This window comes from Notolepis coatsorum (genome assembly GCF_963971535.1).
Source record: "Notolepis coatsorum genome assembly, chromosome: 20".
NCBI classification, from domain to species: Eukaryota; Metazoa; Chordata; class Actinopteri; order Aulopiformes; family Paralepididae; genus Notolepis; species Notolepis coatsorum.
In genome coordinates this window covers 21,947,522-21,972,584 of record NC_140184.1, presented here as the reverse complement: position 1 = coordinate 21,972,584, position 25,063 = coordinate 21,947,522, and the positions used below count along the sequence as shown (strand labels likewise).

Here is a 25,063-nt window from a genome sequence, read left to right as displayed (position 1 = left end):
ATTTGGTCGTTTTTGGTGCGACATTAACGGACAATTATTACAGTAGAATAAAGTAAAAAAGGTGGAATAAAATGTAATATTTAAACTAAATTAGAATAGAAGCATTATAATAGAATTATCAAATAAAAATAGGCCAGGGCTGTACAACTGTGCACGATGTGGTCATGTATATACACTCATTACTATTAAATATATCAGTGTTGGGAGTGTGCAGTGTGCAGTGTGCACAGCATTATTATTATGAAAGGAAGGTGAGAGAATGACAGCCAGTGATTCGATGCTGTTTCACACAATGCACAATGGTGGCTCGGCTTTTGACTTGGCTTGTTTGGAGCAAGTCAGGCGACACGCTAACCACCGTACATAATATTATACACACCGATGCTTTCGATTGTGGGGCCATCTATCCAGTTGTCGACAGCTGAAAAACAACTCACGTCCCGCAACACAGCGAGGAAATAAGAGCAAAGTGGGCAAGCTAACCTAAATCACCTAGCTTTTCAGCTGTAAAGTTATTTTTAGCGCTTTGTCTAAAACTCTCATCACCATTAGAATCTACAGCTCTAAAACATTCAAATTGCACCTGAAAGGGTTACCCTGCCAAGCACATTCGAGGTAATTAATTCGGTTGACATAACGTTACTCTCAACCAGTCTTTGCACTGATGTTGGTACTCTCCATTAACATTACTACCACTGACCTGGGAACTGTGTGTTAAATCTCTGCTGTCTCTCTCTTATGTGATCGTCAAACAGTGCTTGTTTGAGCTCCCTCTGCCTAGCCGTTCCTCCCTCAAGCCACATACTGACTAATCCTTCACTGCTACCTCTTGTTTTCTTTCTATAGTTAGTACCGTAAAATGGATCTCCCTTCCTCATTGCCTTGCGGATAATGTAATGGTGCACTCCCTTTTCCTCCTCAGCTTTTGAGGCTACGGAGTGGAGTGTCACCTTTCTCCTTATCGCAGGTCGTTGTGACTCGTGTTCTGAGCTGAGTGAGACCAGTGAGGGCTTTTGGCCACTGTTTAGGTACCATGGTATCCAGTGGTATGATCTTCCTATCATTCAAAGATAATATAAAGCATAAATATAGAGCAATGTCATAAGAGGCATACAGTAATAATAGGCTTACTACTTTCCCCCCTTTAGATAATTACTAACTTCTTCTTCCCTCTTGTATTCCTGTTGTACTGTAAATTTAATGCATTCCATCCAGACCTCAAATCCACTTACCTGCCCCAAAAAAGCCTTTGTGCAGTACTTGAGCCCCTTTGCGTGTGTTGAGGTCATCGAGAGGTGACCGCCCTCCATGCCAAGAGTCAAAGTGTAAACAAAGCCTTCGGTATACTCTCTTCTAACTACCGGTATGCATTCGCAAGATGGCTATCCTGCATATCCTGTGTTTCTTTGGAGTGTTAACACTACACACGCAGTGATTGAATCCTCTGAGTCTGAACTTTGTCCAAGGGAAGCCTCAGTTGTGACGGTCAGGAAAAGAGGGTCGGTGTGAGATTTGGTCAATTGAGGTTAATTGAGGTATGAGACTATGATGAGACAATCATCCGTCAGCCATACAACACATGCATACAACAACACATGCATCAGTAGCGATAGAACGGTTTGTCTAAAAAATGTGAACTGTTTGGTTCGACCACCACGGTCAGGGCACCTAGAAACTGTTCGGTTTACTTTGGTACTGTGTGGAACCCTTTGCTGTAGTCTAATACATCACTCCTGGGTTTACTTTGGTACTGTGTGGAACCCTTTGCTGTAGTCTAATACATCACTTCTGTGTTTACTTTGGTACTGTGTGGAACCCTTTGCTGTAGTCTATAGGCTTGGGCGGTATGACTGTATTACGGTATACCGGGGTATTTAGAAATACCGACGGTATTGAAAATCAATACCGTCAAAATCACAGTTGGTTTTAAGTTTCTATTTCCACTGAAACAGAGTTTATACAGGGACGGCATTGGGTTTCGGTTTCCATTAGTGAAACGGAGTTAACTTTCGAGTTGGTTGAAGTGGGTGCACACACACACAAAGCACGGCCAGCAGAGGGCAGGGGAGGTGGTCCGTATTTCCCCGCACAGAGCTGAGCTGAGCATACACTAACCTGTATGAATTTCCTCTATCTCTGAGCAGCTGCTAAAGCTTAAGCAATAATAATAATATGTTACCATTGAACAATGAAGCGTCGAAGTTAACCACCGTCACTCCATCCCACGATGAGCTCCCTGACCACAGATGGCTAACATTTGTCAAACAAGAGCTAAACTTGCACACAGTCGCATTTGGACAATTAAAGGACTGGAGTCTGTTCGGATTTAAGCAAAACCCTTGCGCCACGAGTCGACTCGCCAGTGACTTCATCCAGCACAACGAGACTACGAGAGACGGAGGCACTTCTTTGGGAATGTAATATAAAACGGGGTGAGTGAGTGTTGACATTTTTTAATCCTAATGCAACTGGCTCACGTTGATACGATGGTGCCGGGCTGCCGGCCGGGCTAACTAGCTACCGTTAGCTCACGTCGATACCTGGATGGTGCCGGCAGGCGGCAGTGGCTACCTTCTATGATTTGTTTACCTCGAGGTTGAAAAAAGTGCACTTTCAGGTTGAAAGAACGGCCCTAATCTCAACGTGTTTCAATGTAAGCAAGCGTTATGTATGGTGATATGAGTATATTGTTAGCTGCCCCCCCCCCCCCCCCGCTGATGAAAATGAAAGTCATACCGTCATATACCGTATACCGGGGTATTAGGTCATCAAGTTATGACTGTGAAAAAAATTATACCGCCCAGGCCTAGTAGTCTAATACATCACTCCTGGTTTACTTTGGTACTGTGTGGAACCCTTTGCTGTAGTCTAAGACATCACTTCTGTGTTTACTTTGGTACTGTGTGGAACCCTTTGCTGTAGGCTAATACATCACTTCTGTGTTTACTTTGGTACTGTGTGGAACCCTTTGCTGTAGTCTAATACATCACTTCTGTGTTTACTTTGGTACTGTGTGGAACCCTTTGCTGTAGGCTAATACATCACTTCTGTGTTTACTTTGGTACTGTGTGGACAGTGGAACCCTTTGCTGTAGTCTAATACATCACTTCTGTTGTGTTTACTTTGGTACTGTGGAACCATTTGCTGTAGTCTAATACATCACTTCTGTGTTTACTTTGGTACTGTGTAACCCTTTGATGTAGCCTGATGCATCACTCCTGGGTTTACTTTGGTACTGTGTGGAACCCTTTGCTGTTGGAGTGCTTTTGTAAATGGCCATTGACTATTTCCATTTACTGTTCTACAACACTAAGAATAAGGAATACTAAGTTCAGTTAACATTAGTATTTCATGCCCGCTGCATTCAAATCCAATACCAAGCGGGACCTTTTAGTTTGTCCAAGTGGTGAGTGCAGCTGCGTCAGTCAAGTTTGTCTCGGACATGGCTATTAGGCTACTGGTAACGTTAAATGAACAAGATGAGCTATATCACATAATATTCTCCAGTATTGTTTAAGTCTGCTGTTTGGGCGCATTATAGATTTAGTTTAGTCTACGATAGAGGTGGATTAAACAGTGACTTGAGTTTGAGAATTGCTCTATGTATGCAAGCGTCGATACATTTAACGTTATGCGCCAGTTTGCATCGCCTCGTTCCGTTACCAGCCCAAGGAGAGATCCGGGAAGGCAAAAACAACTCCTTCTCCCCAACATATTTACACAATTTAGATTCTGACAGGGCAAAATCCATAATGAAATATTTAAGGTTGTTATTTATAGCGAGCTATATGCAGCCCAATGCAGTCGCGTGACATTTGTTATTTCGGTGCATAACGTCGAGCCACAGCATTCATATTCCCTCTTATAGTCACTTCAGCAACATGTCATTTCCAAACTTGGGACAGATACAAGGCAGAGTTATCCAACACGTCCAGTCTAGGGCTGGGCGATATGGCCTAAATATGATATCACGATATTTTCTGACCTTTCGGCGATACACGATACACATCACGATGTTTTTCCCCCCCCCCCCCCAAACAATTCATTATTAGGCTTACCAAGACAGTATTTGAGTTTGCAAGCTAACATTAAAGACAAAATAAAATACCCATGCATTTAGCATTTTTATATTAGATTTAGATTATTGGATTATTAGATTATATATTGCATATATTTAGCAATGAGATATTATATGATTTAGATATGAAATATGATTAATTGAAAATGGGGGACCCTGATGTAAACAAGACAAAAGTCTTTCTCTGGTCTGCATCCCCTTAACAATTGTATGTATTGAGCTGTACTGCTGCAATATGTTAATAACGTTTTGAATCAATTAATAAATAAATAAATAAATAGCATTTTCGCATTTTTATGAAACTACTGTATATTTGTATGTCTCTAAATGTTTTGATGAATTGAAAATGGAGGACCCTTGTGTAAACAAGCCAAAAGTCTTTTTCTGGTCTACATCCTCCAGTCCACTGTATTGAACTGTACTGTATTGTACCCATTCTGCAATCTGTTAATAAAGTTTTCAATCATTCAGCCGGCAACAGAATAATTTTGATTGACAGTCGAGTCTGCCAATTACGACACACCGCTTGCACCCGCCCTGCTGTTCTTAGCACCAATCGGCAAGCGCTATTATTTTTTTTACTTTCCGCTCTGTCCGCCATTGATTTTGATGAGAGCTCAACAACAGCAACAACGTTAGCTCGCCGCGGCCGACGAGTTAGATTACCAGCGCACCGCAGCATGACTAAACGAGGCATAATGATTTTACTGCAACGAATGTTATAATAAAAGCCTTTCCATACATCTGTCTGATTGAAAACTTTATTAACAGACCGCAGAATGGGCACAACTCATCACGGGCTGAGATATGAACGAGTAATGCTTGCTATCTATGTTGTCCTCGGACGTTGCTATGGTCGGGTAAATGCGCTGATGTTATTGAACGTGTAACTATATAACGTTAATGCCACAAAACGAATGCCTTTGTTAGTCATAAGTAGTAACTTTGATGCAGTAGTGTGTGTGTGGGGGCGGCGTTGTTCAAAAGTTTGAACGTGTGGACCAGATTGACGCGACACAATCCTCTTGGGCAAAACATCACGATATCCACGATACGTTAAAGTGTATCGTTAATGAACTGTACCCGATATTTATATAATATCGTCATATCGCCCAGCCCTAACGTCCACTATATAGACGTACACAGAGGGATGGACCTCCAGAGCAAAGTTACCAGACTGCCCACAACTCTTTGATTACACCGGAATGAGAAAGAAAAAAGTTATTCAGGACAGCCACTTATTATTTACAATAGAATTATGTTTTCCTTATGCTTTCTGCTAATGCATTGACGGCAAAACTTTATTATTATTATAACCAAATACTATTTGTAGCAATAGGATTTAGTTCTCCATACCGAACCGAAAACCGTGACTCCAAAAACCGTGATATGAACCGAGTGTAACGGTTTTCCCATGCTGTGTAACCTGTGTGTATCTTCACCAAGGCGTCCCATGCTGTGTAACCTGTGTGTATCTTCACCAAGGCGTCCCATGCTGTGTAACCCATGTGTTTCTTCACCAAGGCGTCGCATGCTGTGTAACCCATGTGTTTCTTCACCAAGGCGTCCCATGCTGTGTAACCCATGTGTTTCTTCACCAAGGCGTCCCATGCTGTGTAACCCATGTGTTTCTTCACCAAGGCGTCCCATGCTGTGTAACCCATGTGTTTCTTCACCAAGGCGTCCCATGCTGTGTAACCCATGTGTTTCTTCACCAAGGCGTCCCATGCTGTGTAACCCATGTGTTTCTTCACTAAGGCGTCCCATGCTGTGTAACCCATGTGTTTCTTCACCAAGGCGTCCCATGCTGTGTAACCCATGTGTTTCTTCACCAAGGCGTCCCATGCTGTGTAACCCATGTGTTTCTTCACCAAGGCGTCCCATGCTGTGTAACCCATGTGTTTCTTCACCAAGGCGTCCCATGCTGTGTAACCCATGTGTTTCTTCACCAAGGCGTCCCATGCTGTGTAACCCATGTGTTTCTTCACCAAGGCGTCCCATGCTGTGTAACCCATGTGTTTCTTCACCAAGGCGTCCCATGCTGTGTAACCCATGTGTTTCTTCACCAAGGCGTCCCATGCTGTGTAACCCATGTGTCCACCACACGCTGTGTCTTTAACGTTCATTTCATGTCAAATTAATACGTTTTTCATACCGGGTCATACGAGGCTGCTCCCTAGTCAGCTGATGGCCATCCGACACACATCGTTGCAACATCACTTGCTGGCCCAAGCACAACATACTCTAGTCATTATTTCCATCTGCTTTATTGTTATTGAGTTTGTTCACCCAGTGAACCACTGTTCCTCCTGGGATGTCTCGTACCACCAGCCACACTGCACTGCCGTGCCCCAACAACTCGGTTGGAGCCTAGTGGTCTGCGTGGACCGGCAGATAATCAGATGTTCGTGACTTTATTAAAAACACTGACAAACCCAAGTCAGGCGACTGAAAGATTTTCTCCACGATGGGGACATTTTGTCTGGGATGGGGTGAAGATGCCCAATTGTATTGTGTGTGTGGGGGCCTCAAGTCCGTCCAGTATTCATACTAGCCTAAAGTCATTTGTTGACCATTCAGTTGGTGGGAAGGTGACCCTGTGTAGTTTGTTGTACTCATTGATGCACCTCGTCATTGTAGCTGGACCATGTCTCAGTGTTGGCCTGCAGGCTGCAGACACACGTCCTCTTTGTTCCAGTTAGCTTTCTGTTTGCTGGTGTGAATAGAAACCCCATCAATCATCATCACTATGACACATGTGTCTCTACCGTTTGTTGTTGCGCACCGGGAAAACACAGCAGCTTTTTGCAAACCGAGAGTGGAAAACTTTATGAAGTGTATTATTATATATATTTTTCTTTAGACATTTCTTGAATGCCTGGGTGTGTCGCCCGGGTGTTTGGTAAGGCGAGCTTGTTGTCACTGCATGTCATGTGTATAAGTTGGGACTGTGCAGTGTACACAGCATTATTATCGGAATCGGAAATGTCTTTATTGCCAAGTAGTTTTCACATACAAGGAATTTGATTTGGTCGCTTTTGGTGCGACATTAACGGACAATTACAGTAGAATAAAGTAAAAAGGTGGAATAAAATGGAATATAAACTAAATTAGAATATAAGCATCATTATAATATCATTATAAAATAGGCCAGGTCTGTACAACTGTGCAGGATGTGGTCATGTATATACACTTATTACATTAAATATATATATATTGAAGTGTGCAGTGTGCACATAATTATTATGAAAGGAAGGTGAGGGAGAATGGCAGCCAGTGATTCGATGCTGTTGCACAGAGCACAGCATATATTTTTTTCTTTAGACATTTTATGAATGCCTGGTATTTGCTTTCTTTTGTCTCTGTTTATTTTTAACTCTCCTCCCTCACATACGATCATCCTAACAATGCTGTTTCTCGGCCGGGTGACGCATCTCCTTTCACCAGCTTCCTGCGAACGTGGCCCTGAGCGAGATTCTAATTATTGAAATAATTACTTTGCTCCGACTCCGTAACAGCTGTGGCCTTCTGAAGAGGTAAATGGCTCCTATAAATCTCCCCCAACTCCTCCCGGCGAGGACCCAGTGGGGCCTGCTCCTCCCCTCTCCTCTCTCAGCCCCCAGCAGCAGCAACGCTCACACGGCCAAGGCTAGCAGCATCAGCTGCTATGTGTCACTGTCTCAGGCATCAGCCGGCCTCTTTTACCCCTCATCTGCATTTTGAGTGGCGTCCTCGACAGATGAGAGCTCTGTAAACAGAGGGAGAGAGCGTGACTGATTCGAAAGGTCTCATGAGACATGGGACAGACTAGCCTCGAGGATGTAATAGGATGGTTTGGTTGTTTTCCGTAGAAACCTTGTGAGGAATGTTTTGTGGGTGGTTGAGTTGTTGGGCAAAGAATTCACCCTGAAGTAAACTAGGATAATGTTGATGGGGTGATGTCATTCCTATGAGCTTGGGCAGTTCAAGCTATATTTATGGACGTGAACAAGTCTCTCCCAGAGTTGTAAACGAGAGAGCCAAGACTCTGTGATGTCATCAAGAGGGTCTTTCTGCTCCACTGACCATGAATAGGAGACTAACGTTGTTGACACTATGACAGTATCCATGAGGATCCTTTTGGGGATATGGGTACATTGTGTAGTTCATAACTGTAGACGACCACTACCATACAAGTATTATGATGATGGGGTTGTCCAGACACTGTGAAAATGTTAAATAACCTTTATCAGTGTTGGGACTACCCCCCCCCCCCATTCTGTAAAAACAACGAAAAAAAACTGGAAAAGGCCATTTTCACAATAGGACCGCTTTAAAATTAGAAATAATTGTATGTGCATTGTGCCTTTGCTGCAGTTCAGCTATGACAAGAACCCTCCCTTGAAACACATCTTCAATCAACAAACATACTTTGAGTTAGTATGCTAGTAGTAGTAAGTTGTGTATTGCTGGATCTTGAGTCATTTAATCTGCAACATCTAGTCTGACAGTTTGATCAGCATTTTGTTTGATGGTACAGGCTTGTGCACCACTGCTAGTGCATGTGTATTGTGGAGGAAGTTGGGAACGGTTGATATGGAAAGTGGTTTTGCTCTGTGAGGGGAAGGGGGGGGGGGATCAGGTGAGACACGGGGTGAATGGAGGAGGGTTGGAACATGACTGGGGATTGTCAGGTGAGACACGGGGGGGAGGGGATTATTATTATTATTATTATTATTATTATTATTATTATTATTATTATTATTATTATTATTATTATTATTATTATTATTATTATTATTTGTTTTACATTATCTAGACACTGATATAGAGACATCATCTATGATCATATTCTGATACTGATAAGAAATATTGAAATTGAGAAAAAGCTGACTAAAGACCAATGCATTCAGCAATGAATTTGGCCTAATGAAGAAAAGTATAACTTATGAATGGGAGGTATATAGAATATTAAGGTATACTGTCATGGATCTGTCCAAAGGCATGAATTCTGACTACACTGTCATCCACAATATAAACAAATCGTAAAAATTATATTTGCAGCAATATTATAAAGATCTTGGAGATAAAAATCTCATTCAAATGGCCCCTTTGAATGAAGAACATTAGAAAAAAAGTAATAAAACAATGGGAAAACAATTTGAGGATGTGCACAGGAAATGAATCCCGGCAATTACAGTAAAATATTATACCATCAAAAATAAGAAGGATATCATGATATCATATTTTTACCATATCGCAAAGCCCTAGTATAACTAATGCTAAGTTGACGGTGTGCTTCTTGACCAAATTTCCAAAAGTGTTTGGACTTGGTTACACGCTAAATAGGCAATCTAAGTGATCAAGTAAAATAATAACGTTGCTTGTGCAAGACCATCTCTATCGAGACTTCATGCTCACTGACCGGTTCAGTACCACAACTCCACTACATATTTTCTTTTTTGATCCACTTTTTCTCGTTATTTTCTATTTTTCTCCTATCCCAATTTCGTATTGCCAATTCTCCTCATCAATTCTCCCCTCCCCTCCCCTGAACGTTGCTAGACTATGCCTCCCACTGGTCGGCTGTAGTGAGGATAGAAGCCTTGCATCACATGTCCCCTCCGGTACATGAGGAGGCAGCCTGTCGAATCTTTTCACCAGACAGCGCGGACTCTCAGTGGCGAGGAGTAACGCGTGGGAGGCTCACGCTGCCCCCGATACTTCCTGTCTCTGCTGTACAGGCGTCACCCAACCGACCTGTAGGAGTCGCTGTCCACAACGTCCAATCCCCACCCATCGACTTTCCACCCGCTACCTCTGCCAATTGAGATAGTATGACGACTGGCCCAAGCCACAGTCGGCTCCACTACATCTTTAACATGATCTCTATCTTCGCTCAGTGGATCAAAGCGCAGACGAACATGATACACATGTGGACACGCGCAACGTGATGTTACTAGAAGCCCATATGAATCATTAACGGTTGTAGCCAGTTAAAGCCTGCCTCAGCTCCAACAGCCTATCGGCCCATTAACGTTGATCTATTGCTGGCAAACATTGAACTGGCATCACGTAGGAGCGTCGGTGATGAAGAAAAGTTAGCAAATCACCCAATTTAAATAAAATTGTATTAATGCAGTTGACCAGCTCAATGTAAGTTTGCTTAACAGCAGACCACAGGCTCCGCAGCTATACATGCTTTTATGTATCATCATCCCTGAATGTCCAAGGTGCTGCTGCTCATCCCATATTTTAAAGGGACATGTCTTGCCAATCCTTTCACTATTTGGGCAACTTTACACAATTCCTGTGAGTCTATGGAACACATCTGTAAAGTATTTTTTCCAAAAAATTCATTGTTTTGTATTTCTAAGTACTCTAAAGCAGCATTTTCCACTTCAAGATTTCAAGCTGGTTTTGGGCTGGTCTCCGCCCATAAGCGTTTTGAGTGACAGTCACCCACAGTCTGCACTGGCAGACAGAGAGAGATATAGAGAGATTGAGGGGGATACTAATTAATTTCGCTGGGGGGGGGGGGGGGGGCGGGGGGGGCATAATCCCACGGGACAATGCATTGGTAACTTGTTTCAAATGACAATATATACTCCTGTGAATATTATTGCACGGATCGGAATACGGCGCGCACAATGATATTTTGACAGTGATATGCGAGTGGAGAAGCTCCTGCCCCGCGCTGCGCACACATTTACACACACACTCCCCCACGTGGTCGGAGGTTGTGTGTAAATGCTCCGTGTGTCCCTCTCTCTATCTCTCTCTCTCCCTCTCTTTCGCTCGTTCTCTGCTGTCTCTGTCGGCACCTTCGCAACCCGTTTGAGGAAGTGTCAGTAATTTCACTCGCTCTGTTGTTGAGCGAATCGTTGATTGTGGGCAGTGACTACAACCAGTGCCTTACTCACGTCAGCAAACAGTCAAATCAGAATGGCTTAGTTGAGTGAGGGAGGATCTTGTGAACTTGAGACTAGACTGATGGGGCCAAAATGAGAATTAGAGACACAGACCCCCATTGCTAGAAAACAATGATAAACACTGGAAAAGGTCATTGATTTGAAGATGTTGAAAGCAGAAGTGTTTCATAGCTATGTTAGTGCAAAGAATGTCTGTGATGCATGGTCCAGCGGTAAGACATTTATCCTCTTGTCTGGTCTGCCAGTAGGCCAGAGTTAGGGGGCTTTCACACTAGCCATTCAGGGTCAAATCACAGCGCGATCGCACCAAAATAGGGTGTGATCGTCCCTGATGAGAACGCTCCCCCCCCGTCACCGGGGACGCTGATTCGCTCCAAACCTGGAGCGCTGGAATAGGTAGTCTCGGGTGCGAACCAGCGTCCCGACGACGGAGTGGGGGGCGTGGTGTGCAAGCTTGTACGAAAACACGGAAGAGGCTTGCTGTATCAACTTGCTGACACACACAACGTCATTACTGTAATGCTTTCATGCTTGCTTGAATTTTGGGCAGATAAAAACATACAGCAACAACTGGACAATAACCACAAAAAACGATATTTATGGGCAATTTGGCGAGTTCAGACCTCAACCAAACAAGCATATTGAGCCTCACGGCTCAGTGGATGAAAACATGAAGCCACGTTACAAGCCCAAGACTTCGTTGGCTCGCATTAGGCCTGGCAATTTATTTTGCCATTGCTATGTCTATAGGCCTACATTAGTTTCTTGTTCGAATGCATTTATTTCTATAGACCAGTGACATGCAATATAATTGACGCAAGCAATGGGCTAACGTTAGCTGCTAAGTTATCCCATAAATAGGCTAAGCTAACTAGCGTTAGCCGCTAACCCTGGAAAACACTCAAAGCGACTCCACGTCACAAGTTCCATTCGTGAGAAAAAGGGGGTGGGTTATTATCGACGCTTGACGACAGAGGCTCAAAGAGAACTTCATATTTATTGGTTATTCGTTTCTTTATCAGGCATCCAGTTTCCATCACCGTGTGTTCAACTCTTCATGTGTTGACGGTCGAGAGTGACATCATCGCCTATGGCAGCTTACACGCTCAAAAAGCAAACCGTAAACAAAAACCGGAGTGAACCAGACTGCAGTGTGTACACAAACCAGAGGGGAGAGGAGAGGGGGGGGGGGGGGGGGGGGGGGGAAGTTCACACTGGAGTTCGCACTCAGGACGGAGCGAGGATGGAGCGGAGCACCCGTTCCTAATGAGAAAGCCCCCTTATACTCTTGTCTGGTCGGCCAGTAGGCCAGAGTTATACTATTGTCTGTTCGGCCAGTAGGCTAGAGTTATACTCTTGTCTGTTCGGCCAGTAGGCTAGAGTTATACTCTTGTCTGGTCGGCCAGTAGGCCAGAGTTATACTCTTGTCTGGTCGGCCAGTAGGCCAGAGTTATACTCTTGTCTGGTCGGCCAGTAGGCCAGAGTTATACTCTTGTCTGGTCGGCCAGTAGGCCAGAGTTATACTCTTGTCTGGTCGGCCAGTAGGCCAGAGTTATACTCTTGTCTGGTCGGCCAGTAGGCCAGAGTTATACTCTTGTCTGGTCGGCCAGTAGGCCAGAGTTATACTCTTGTCTGGTCGGCCAGTAGGCCAGAGTTATACTCTTGTCTGGTCGGCCAGTAGGCCAGAGTTATATTTTCCCCCTAGAATATTTTCACTGGCAAATTAAATTAATTAATGATGATTTATTTATTTACTACTTGTACAGTGTTCGTTCAGGGCGTGGCCTTTCGGTGCACATGCTAATTCATAACGGGCCAATTGCTTGCCTCCTGGTATGGCTCATTGCATTGTTGTGGAGACCTAAGATATGGCTGCTTGCAGCATTCTCGAGAAGCATTCATCTGATCGACTTCACACTCGACACTGCACTCCCTTGGGTCCTCAACAATAGACCCGCCAAGTGTGAAGTCGATCGGATGACTGGTTCTCGGGATATTCTTAACGTTTGTTGTTATAGCGCCACCATCTGGCCAAATGGCACAACATTTTACAATGCCCCATCAGGCATTGATTCTTGATCTGTCTGATAATTACATTTGGCATTTTTCAAATAACTGCCCAACAGTTTTACAATATAATTAAGAGGACTTAAAATAATGATTTCTGATCATTACATTTACATTTGAAATCAGACCATGTAGACTCAACCATGGAGAATTATGTGGAATAAACTATGTAACTATGTGGTTGTGTCTACATGGTCCCCATTTGAAATGATAAAAAATCTTAAATATATATATATATATATATATATATATATTTATATACACACACACACACAGGTATATATATACCTGTGTGTGTGTATATATATATATATATATATATAGTGCCAGCTATTAGACTGGGCCCGCTGTAGTTAGGCCAGCTTTCCACTACAACTTTTCACTGTACGTCACGTTGTTTGTAGAGCTAAATCTATATTTTATATTATAGCTATGTATATCCAATATGTTAATTGACAGTAAGAACCTTCCGTTCAAGAAGCATAAAAGAAATATTTTTTCATCAATACGTTCCTGTTTTATACCGTTGTGAATATGAGTGTTATATCGGAATGATCTGGGATAATTCCTGCAAGGTTATTTATAAGGCGCTAAGGTTATAACGTTAAATCCATTGGCGTTTCGTCCCTACACACGACACAGTTAAAAATCGAAATGCATATGATCGGTATTATGTTCCTTCATGAATGCATGAAAGGGGGCGGCGGGGGAAGTCGTTTCTGATTAATTGATTGCCAATAACGGCATTCGTTATTACCACAACATAGGCTGATCTGGGGGATGGCTATTAAATCCTTGCACGATCAAGCTGAAATTGACGTCAAATTGCTCTTACCTTTGGCCGGTAGGTTTCCTAAAGAATTTTCCAATTATTTGATCGGCATCTGGTAGATCATATGCCCATTGGCCCATGCCATAATCCTTTACTGCATAATGCATTCGGCATCCCAAAAAGTATTCCATGCGATCGAGTGAAGCCCTCGCTTCAGACTAACAAAAGTCCGCCCGGAGAGATTTCAGTGTGACACCTGGTCTGCAACAGGGGTTACTGCATTCTCGAGACAGCGCCACTACCAGGATCTGGCCGGTACTGCAACTTCGGACTCCCAATATGCCTTTTCCAGCCAAAATACAGCTCTGTGACAGTGAATAGGATATTAATATATAAAAAAAAAAAAAGGAACCAAAAACGTAATATTACGTGGCTGGCACCCAACGGTTGTCGGGCAAACATGTAATATTACGTGGATGGCCCCGAATGAGTTAAGTGTACTAGTGTTGCTAAATGCCATCACCAACAACCTTTGCTTCCAATATCTTAATAACAAACACGGTAGTACAAGTGCTCTTTGGATGTATTTAACCCTTTCACTTCCAAATGGTTAACCCTTTCACTGTGACAATACGGAATGTTAACCCTTTCACTACCACACCGTCTGTACCACACGGTAGTGCAATAATGGCTGCAGACCTGCAAGCAAAGTACAGCAAGTTCCAAGTGCCAAAGGATAAGAGTCTGAGGCGGAGTCTCAAAAGAGAATGTTGAATATTTATTTTGCATCGAAAATCACAACATAAACGGTAATACTAGCTACTAGCTAACAGACTGGGTAGCGAGTGCAACACCGTCTAACATCTGTGCGGATCATTGGAGTAGGGTATATCTGCAGTGCCGCAGCCCCATACTCATTGATTAATGATACTAATACTAATCTATACAATCACCTGTTGTTGAATAAATACCATTACTTTCTAGTTATTACTAAAAAACAGTATATATAAAACAGTATCTGTAAAAAAAAAAACATATCATTTATATAAATTTTTTTAATGTATGCACTGGTATCGGAACATCTCTAAAAATGTGCCCCTAAAAAATATTCTTTGCCCCTAAATTTCTCATTTAGGGGCAACTGTGCCCCTAGTGAAAAAGCTTAGCGTACAGCCCTGCATAGTGATGCCAATCGTTGCATTCATTGCAGCTCGATCCACGTTACAAAATCTTGTAGGTGTGCAGGTCACACAGTATCGCCGTTGATGCTGTGTGTGAACCAGACAGACTGCAGAAGTATGAAACATATTTAAGCCTCACTTCTTGACATGCTTACTTGTGAATCTTTGTATGGGCCCAGCTAAACATACATGTAGAAGTAGAGGACAGAGGCTAGATTTGTACTTCATTGCCAGAAGAGAAGCCCTGTTTCTTCTCATTGACACTTGATCGATTCTTTCTCGGTGGGGTGAATTTGTCTACAAGATGTGAGAATCGATAACTGTAGTTCAAGAATGTTTTATTTTTGTGCAACACCACGAAAACGACAAATCAAACCGCCCATAAAGAAGTAGCTGAGGTTCAGCCCCCCCCCCCCCCCCCCCCCCTCCACCAAATTAGCTTTGAAGAAAGCCCCCCGTAAGCATCTCCTAAGTGGGATGAAGGCTGACGGAGGCGTGTTATGACAACACGGAAGGGGCTCCTCTCCTCCTCAGTCGGAGATCCTCGTTATTCCACCTCACATGCCACACTTTCACCTCTCACCCCCCCCACCCCCCACCCCGCTCGCTCTTCGCTTGCCCTGCCTTTAATCCGTCGGGCAGTGTCATGTTTCATTTCCTGCGATGGCGGATGGTGGTCTGTCTGTGTTGCCTTGTGGTCTGGAAGCCTGTGGTGTCCCTAGTCAGCTGGGCCCCACTTTCATGTTGTCCTGACTCACTCCCGTCCCCACCTCCCCGGGGCAGGGCTGCCTCATAGACCGTGTAACCGGATTCCCAGGCTCTTCGTATGGGATCAGAAAGCCCTGCGTCTCGCTCTATACCAGGGAGGTGGAACTCGATTTCCAAGGAGGCTGAAATTAAGAATACAGATGATACCTAAAAATTGCATTTTCTTGAGGTCACTAGCTTCATTTGTCATTTTGTTTGTCATCAATTTGTGCTCAATAGCTTATTGTAAATGGACTTCTGTTTTATTCTCTGCTGTCTCATTGAATAGGAAGGAAGGCATCATTCATGGATATTGGTTTATTTGAAATATTTATTCTACAGATTTTTTATTTCATATTGAAGAACATACAGTACAATTCTCACGCGACATACACAAAACACATCTCTCACCTCGGCATCTTTAAAAAAAAATTATCACAACTTTCACCTCCTTAGATTTCAGGCTAAATATTGTGTTGTCCTCAAATGGCTCAAGAAAGCAGGGTTAGGCTGTTGACTAAAAACACGATTGAGACTTGTTTGCTTGACTGGTCGAGACATTTGTATTGCCACGCGATGAGACAGCGGTGCGTTTGATTTGTATCAGTTGAATCAGATTCCATCAGGCTAGTTGAATCGCGGAGAGGCAGTGAGCCAAAATCAATTGAGGAGCGAAATTCAGTCCGCGAGTCCAGTCGCATTTGGCCTGCGGGCCTCGAGGTCGCCACACACACGCTCTATACCCTCCCGCTGATTACCTCCTAATCAACTCCATAAAAGACGACTGCTCTGTTGTTTCATTGAAGAGGAACAGGTGTAAAGCGGGGATAGCGGTGAATGATTTAACAGTGTTTTGCTGTGGTATTTCCTTTTGGCCTTTGATCATAATGTAACTAGCATCATAACTGATAGGAGCAGGAAGGGAGTCTGGTATGTTGCTGAACCTGATGGTAGACTATATCTGTGACACTTAACAGGAAAGGGCAACGATGCAGCCCACGGAGCTGCATGAATACTATCATCTTCACAGACGAGGAAGATAAAAAAAAATTATAATTTTATTAAAATGTATTACTCCTCCTTGTTCTCAGATGAACTTTTGAGTGACCTGTGACACATCTGATGTTACTGTCTCCGTTTACATGCTGATGGGGCTCCTGGAGGAGGTGCGTGGGAGTGGAGCACCGAGGAGTTCACACTGTAGGGACCCGTGGTTTGATGCGTTTTCTTTTTTTAATTGGGCCCGAAACCGTTTGTGTTTGTGTTTTTCTTTTCTGCTGTTAAAAACGAGTTCACCGCTGTTGGCTTGCTTGTCCTTTTTTATTCTAGAGGGTGGGCGGGCCCCTTGTTTTTGAATCCAGCCTCTATTTAAACACGGTCTGGCATAGGGCTGTTCAATCCATCTTCATTTGAATCCAACATTGATTCATAAAATCCCAGATCAATATTTAATTATTTTTTTATATATATTTTTTTTGGCGTTTTATCGCTTTATTTCTACTGGGCAGTCCAGTAGGGAGAGACGGAGGAGGAATGGGAGACAGAGTGGGGGGAAGACATTCGGGAAATAACGACGGGTTCGGGAATCGAACCCGGATCGCCCGTGTCGCGGCTGAGCGCGCTATGTGGTTCGCCACTGGGGCGCCCCCAGATCAATCTTTAAGAGGCACTGAGGCACTGTCCGACTTTCCGTGTCCTTTTTCTCAAACGAGTGCTGCCCTACATCTGTGCATGTTTTTTGAAGTATATGTTTTTCGGTTTAGCACCACTGTAACTGAGGGGTACAATTCCCTGACTGTATTGATTGAAGTATGGTATCATTAAACCACTACCGCTTTATGTACTTTAACTACTGGCCATACAGTACACAATATATGAATATGATGAACACTTCCCACAATGAAATCGGTTCCAGTCAAAGGTATTAATCAAGTATTTAATGGAGCAAAAGGTACATATGATACTTATATTACATTTGATTGCACTTGTAAGGCAAATGAGTATTCGTAGGCAAATCAACACTGAATGTCCAACCTCTGGTTACGCAGGAGGCAAGTATACAACCTGGCTCTTAGGGAATTATATCTATGGTACACTTAATGATATAGCGGGATATACTGGAAGGGGGTCCTCCCGGTTGTAAGCCGGCAGGGGGGGTAGGAGAGCTGTCGGTAGTAGAACGTCTGGTCAACGATATCTAGGGAGACTTCGAGTACAGAAGACAGTGCGATAGACTCTTGATCCGCAGACGAATACAGCTTGGTTCTCTTGTAGGCTGTAGCTCCACAGTGAAGAATAAAACTAGGCGGCCTCAGGCTCTCTGAGCGCCGACTCGACCTTGACTCCTCTCGGGGGTAAATCCAACACTCACAGGCGTCGGCGATTATCCGCTCCACAAATCACAGTACCAAAGCAAATATATATTCCAGCCGCAAAGGGCTAAGCAGTCGTCGGGTAGGTAATCCAGTGTACATGTCCATTCGGTCCTCGCCTAGATCTCCTCGGATGAAAGCGCCATGTGGTCGGCCCAGCCTGGATAAGAATCTAGCTAACACGAGGAAGCGTTGGAGATGCTGGTCACTTTAGAACTCTAACCGCACGATGCACCATACACAATAGACTATTATTAACTTAATAGAAATACGTCGCACTCGACGGTACAGTGCCAAACTCTGACAATTCAGTTATTAATTCGCACGCGGTCTCAATGCTATTCTGGGGCCAAACAGGCCATACTTCACCGCACGTCGTATCGTGGGTGAGGCTTCACTTAGTGGGTAACAAACTAGGTTAACTAACTTCTGTATCCACCTGCGTTATATCCATATGCACGGTGAACAAATAGTGCCACTCTCATTTCTGTCGCCGTATCCCTGCGCAGGGCCGGGGCTAGTACAGACATGTCTTGTCGGTAACTTTGAACTTGGCTCCGGGGGCTGGTCCCCTGGCGCCTGGTCCTTTGTCCAATAGGAGAATGAACTATTATGGGCTATAGTAGGCTAAAGGGATATTCCGTGTATATGTACAAGGAATATACAAGGGATATCAAACGATATACAAATACTATTCAATATATATCAATAAATAAATATATATACTCGGTTTAATCTGATCCTTCGTAACAACCACAGTGAGAGCCTCTTTCTCGGAAGGCGCGTCGAACTGAAACAAGGATGTATACTACCTCAGTGAAACCTTGCAAAGGGTTGATAACGTGGATAGTACTTTCATGTGTACAGCAGGAAAGGACATAATGTGGAGGTCGGATGATTCAAGAGACAAATCTTGTGTTTGCTTTGATTTAACGGAGTAAAGAGATGTTTACTTTACCAGAGATTTACAGGACACTTTATCTCTATTTCTCCCTTCCAATCTCTCTCTTTCTCTTTCACACACACACACAGCAGGTGGCTGCGATTCCTGTGTTATCTCCCTGTCGCAGCATGTAGCCTCACAGCACAAGGATGGAAGGTTCCTAGGCCCAATGTGTCACGCTGCGCTGCTCGCCCCCCCCCCCCCCCCCCCCCCCCTGTCCTCCTGTCCTTCTCGCCTCACAGATCCATCACTATCACAACAAGCTGTGGAGGAAAAGGGCAGACCACTGAAGAGGGGGCGGGGGGGGCGGGGCGTAGCTACCTGGGTTCATCCGATCAGAAAACGGTGAACAAAGACGGCGAACACTCGCTCTGTCACTCAAATCAATCTCAGCCAACCCGTCAAAACAGGGTAACCGAGGTCTGGGCTTCCCTAGACGGACATGGGTTAACCGTTAAGGTTGATCAATTGTAAATGAAACGGAGCCTTGTGGTTTTGTATTTAGAAGATCATTTACCGTGCTGTACGCTTATGGCAAGTCCTCTCATGTAATGTCTATGGGGATCTGCGCTAGCATAGCCATTATGCTAAGGAGCTAGACCCGCACTGTTAATGATGAGCGATAAAGGGGCGCCAGGGTCGCGTGTAGCCTTTTTACAACGCATCCGCGTTTCCGGCGCTCTGATTGGCCAGGTCATGTGACATGTGCGCCCAATACGTGTTGGCCCATTTCCGCGTCGAACAGCCTGCAAACTACCTGGCGTTCTATCGCCATGCTCTAAGGCAAACTCTAACCTTAACCAACTCCGAAATTAGTGCCTAAGCTTAACCGGCGAAATAACTTGCCGTCACGCTCTAAGACAAACTCTAACCATAACCAACTTCGAAGAGTGCCTAAGCTTAACCAGTGTAGAAACTTGCCGTCCCACGATTGGCGCTCATGTCACATGACCTGGCCAATCAGAGCGCAAAACGGGAACCCGGAAACGGCGATGCGTTGTAAAAAGGCTTCAAGCGCCAGGGTCGCACACCACTTAACGCACTGTGGTGCAACGTGGCAGTCCCGGTTTCGACTCCCGGACCCGGCGACCTTTGCAGCATGTCTTCCCCCATATCTCCTCCGTTCTTCCTTTCTGCCGGACTTGTCCAATAAAGCCAATAAAAATCTACCAAAAACATAATCTTTAAAATCTTTTTAAAAATAAATGATGAGCAATAAGAGTCCGTTAGGGAGAACCTGTGGGAAACGGGTTTAAAATCACTGTAGTAGACGTGAGCTTCCTGTTTTTATAATGCAGGCCTGCCGATTTATGTCTGGGCCTCAATGAAGTGTAAGGAGTCCTCTGCAAACTATTTCCCTGAGTGCCTCTCTCTGTTGAGCACTAAGTCGTTTCATTTGTAATTCACCACAGCGATGCAGCATGTGTTGTGAGAGGGAGATGGAGCGATGTGCCCCCAGAAGTAGTGTGTTTCACTATCTCCCGGCCTATGTAGACTGATACAATGACTAGAATAGACACCTTTTAGCCATATGTCTGTGAGATAGAGATTGACGGAGTGTGGCAGTGCTCTGTTGATGGTGTGTGTGTGTGTGTGCAAGCGTGGCATGCTGTTATAGCTTTGAGAAGGGATGGAGGCTGTGAGGAGAATAACAATAAGGTATAGCCAGTGCTTCACCTCTGGGCCGTGACATCAGTCTGAGGGCTGATGCAGAGGGTCACCAGAGGCTCACAAATGCAAAGTATGGGAGGGGCTTGTGTCTCGTGGACCTGGATCAGCACCTTAATTTCAAAACGGCCTTTGTTAGTTCGTCTACAATGTAGTGTTGTCAAAAATATCGAAAAATCGATACATATCGATTCTGAATATTTAAAACGGTTTCGATACTAATTTCACGAAATATCGATATTTAATTATTCATAATTCTTTTTTTTTAACAATTTTATAAAATAAATTATGTATAAGGAAGTTGCATTGTTCATTTCAATACCTGTAATAGTACAGTAGTTCACACACACACACATGTGCATTCAGTTAAGTCGGAATATGACTGTAATACAAACAGTTCAGTTTGTCAGGTACATGCAACACAGATTACAGTGTTTACATCTGTCTGCTTGAGAAAATACCATGTTCTGCAATAAAAATGATTGAAGTGAGATGAACAGTTATTTTTAAATGTGTGATCTAAAGATAATTTTAATTTTAAATTATTTTACATTTTAAGATTGAACCTTTTTCCCCGTGGTATCGAAAATGGTATTGAATATCGATACTTTTCAAGGTATCGTATCGAAGTTCGAAATTCCAGTATCGTGACAACACTACTACAATGTCTTGTCGCCACTGCCTGTGTTCTTTCACGTCAGCACAGAGAAGGGTGGGACGGGGTTGCCATTTTAGATTTTGGACTGAAGTGTGTGCGTGCGTTTGTGTGTAATAGTGTTGCTCAGTTATGGCACAAATCATAATAATTTTGGTTAAGATCACGATTATTTAACACGATTACTCATTGACTTTGGAAACATGCATTTATTGAATCCATGCCTTTTTAAGTGTATTTCCTTGAAGTTGAACTTTTAATATATTTTTAACTGAAAAACAAAAACATGACCTGGCTCAAAGACATAACCTGGCTTAAAAACACGATCTGGCTAAAAGTCGATTAACTTGTTTTCATAATCGTTGGAAGCCAAAATTGTGATTGAAAATAAAATTGGATTAATTTCCCAGCCCTAGTGTGTAATTAAAATGGTGGAGAGGTTAATGTGTGCTATTCCTTTATCTAAAGGTCTTAGTCCCATCATTACCAGTGAAGTTCATAGATCTATCAGTCTACTGTGCATGCAGGGTGACCTTTTCAGAATGCATTCCTGACATTTTCTGAAACTGAATTATTTCATTACAACATGCATCCTGCTGCAGAATCAACACTGCTATTTACATCCTACTACATTTCAAACTATTTCGGGTGTACAGTTTCACGTAACGTGATTTAGAATTTTGAGAACTGAATGTTCTAAAGATGATGTCACGATTGCCATTGGAAGCTATAGATGTTTTCAACTTGACATAAACATTCTAAACTATGTTTGATTTTCGTCAGCTGATGATTTTTGGGTCCAAGCCGTTACTACTGTTACAATAGCACTGTTACAATACACTCGCACACTAGCACTATTACACTAGCACTGTTACACTAGCTACGCTTCACTCTTTCAGTGTCAAGTCAGGATGGTCAAATAACAATAACATATACTGTAGGAAATATCCAATATACAAACAACGACAGTTGCCCTTGTTTTCAACACATAGATTCATAAAGCACAACACGCAGACAAATAATATTAACACTTTGAGTGCCAGCCACACGTTTTGTCGTTAGTTCATGCCGACCTATGAATACCACCAACGCTATATAGCGTTTGTTTGTCGTAATTTTTTTATTTGAATTCATATTTCATCAATCGAGCCTCAGGTTAGTGCTGCAGAGTCTCTCTGAGCTCAATTGGGAAGATACCGCCCCCTATCGTCTCTCCCTGTGTAACTGCACCCCATTACTTTAGACTGATGAAGGGGGGGGGGGGGGGGGGGGGGCAGTTTCCTCATTTAACTTTTCCATCAAGCCAACTGAAGAATCCATTGTGATCGCCGGCCCGGAAAACGCATGGATTATGTATTTACAGTACCCAACGCTTAATCAATAAACGCGATCGATATTTGGAATGGCGATCAGGAATTGGAATAATCTTTTTGGATAACATCTGATCTGAGGTAAGGAATCTATTTTACCAGTCTTGGGATAATCAGAGCTATTTTCACCTATATATCAGCGTTTGCCCTATGCGTATGTGTGTGTGGTTGTGATAGCTGATCAGGAAATGAGAGAATCGATATTTCAGCCAGCTTCTATAGCGTGCATAAGTACACATATACTATCGATAATCTAGCGTTTATTTGAAAACGATTCATAAATAGGCTGAAAAATTACAATGTTTTTTGTGTATTCCAAAATATTCCAGTAAAGGGCGTTTATCACAGAATCTTTATATTTCCCTGAAACTTTCAAAAAACGAGCGTTTTTCAAAATGGTATAAAACGGAAATGAACCGATAAAAAAAAAATCCGTTTCGACAATGTTTACTGCAAACAAGTCATTGATAAGCGACGGCCAGATTAGACACATAGCCATAATTTAAGATGTAGTTTATGCGTTCGCAAATATGAGAGCGCTATCATTGAAGTGGGTGGTGGCACTCAAGCACTAAATTGTGCGCCCCCTGCTGGCACTGAAAGTGTTAAGGTTCAGAGCGGGTGGGGAATTCAATTTAGGTCAGTTCATGTTAACACTATGATCGCCGTGGACGAGTTAAGACGTCATTCCTAGCCATGCTCATTCTGCCGAAGACGGCGTAACTCGTCTTTGATGTCAATATTTCAAAAATCTGTGATCGAAATCATATTTCCCCTCCGGAGCCCTGAGACACACTGCAAAGCTCCACTCAACTCTCTAGCGGTTCAAGAGCGCCATCTGGTGGCCGATCGGCAGATCGCCAACCGGAAATGACCCTTTGAACCGGTAGTGCTCATCCATATGTGGTCCGGGCACTCGCTATCGTTAGATAGACTCCGTCTTGACACAGTGAACATCGATCGGTGCAAATAACTCGAAAAAACAACATGATTTGGACGTATATACTATTATACAACCTGGAAATGGATCGGGCATTTCTCCATCCCATAATAGAAAAAATTCTGTTCCACGCTCATCTGCCAGCGGCGCGAGGAAGCCACGGTAAGATTCAGCGTTATATTCTAACGTGTTCCATATAAACTGCTATGATGAACATATGACCCACTCTGGATGAATCATCTAACGCTGCCCACGGAATTATAAACGATCCCCCGCCCATCCGGTCATCATCAGATGATATGTAGTAACTCCTAGAAGCACATCCAGTTGAAATTTTTTATCTCGCACAGATTCCTACCAAACTGTATTTGATCATCAATATAATGCATTTAGGGCTATAAATCACGTTCTGAAGAAAGCTGCAGAAAACGATAAAAACATACTTATACTTTAGACCATATTTTAGTATGAATATGTGAATGAAAAAGTTTAACGTTGCTACACCCTGAACAATACATATAGGACATTGAATGGGCCATAATAATGGCAATTTAGCAATAGAATTTAAAAAGTTATAGCCCTGCAAAGAAGGGGAACTTCTCCATAGACAAATAGAGATGGCGAGGGATGGTAAATTATGAATTTAACCCATGGCGATCAAAGTGTTAAGAGTTCAGTTCCAACTAAAATAATCCACTCCAGTTTTTCCCACGGTTTGCAAGAAAGACAAGAAGAAAAAACTAAACTGCAAAAATGCCCTTTTATGTTCTCGGTCACATCAAATTATGAGCCTGTCCAGTTAGTACGTCGTGGAAGGAGGCCTTACTCTCAGCAGCAGATAATGGCAACACTTGCCAGCACATATAGCGGCACGGTGGTGTAGTGGTTAACACTGTCGCCTCACAGCAAGAAGGTCCAGGGTTCGATTCCCACTTGGGGACCAGGTTTCCATGATGCCAGTTACCCAGGTGGGGTATCTCCCAGGCCTTTCTGTGTGGAGTTTGCATGTTCTCCCCGTGCTCGCAAGGGTTTCCCCCCTGATAAGATAAACCCAATGGAAAAACATGCACAACAATAGATCGCTAACGCTGTGGCGTCCTTGACGAAGACTGACAGGAGCACTTGGATTGGTCCCCTGGCGCGGCTCACCTTGACGCCTGTCTGCTCCCGGCTGTGCCGATTGATGACCTCTGAGCAGGTCCTAAATTATTATTAAATTATTATAAACGGGATAATGTGATCGGCGATAACAAATTCAGAATGCCATAGGATCAATCCCTAGTAGGCAAACATTTGGATTTTTTTGACACACTGACTTGGACTAACTATTCAAATGGATGCACAAACACAACTTGGGTT

The 25,063-nt window shown here is 43.3% G+C and overlaps 1 protein-coding gene across 2 annotated transcripts in view; it reads left to right on the top strand.

The window, feature by feature from the left end:
• glg1b (golgi glycoprotein 1b) overlaps nt 1-25,063 on the top strand; it is a gene marked incomplete at its 5' end in the record, with an annotated part of 178,631 nt that overhangs the window by 752 nt on the left and 152,816 nt on the right. The window lies entirely within an intron of this gene.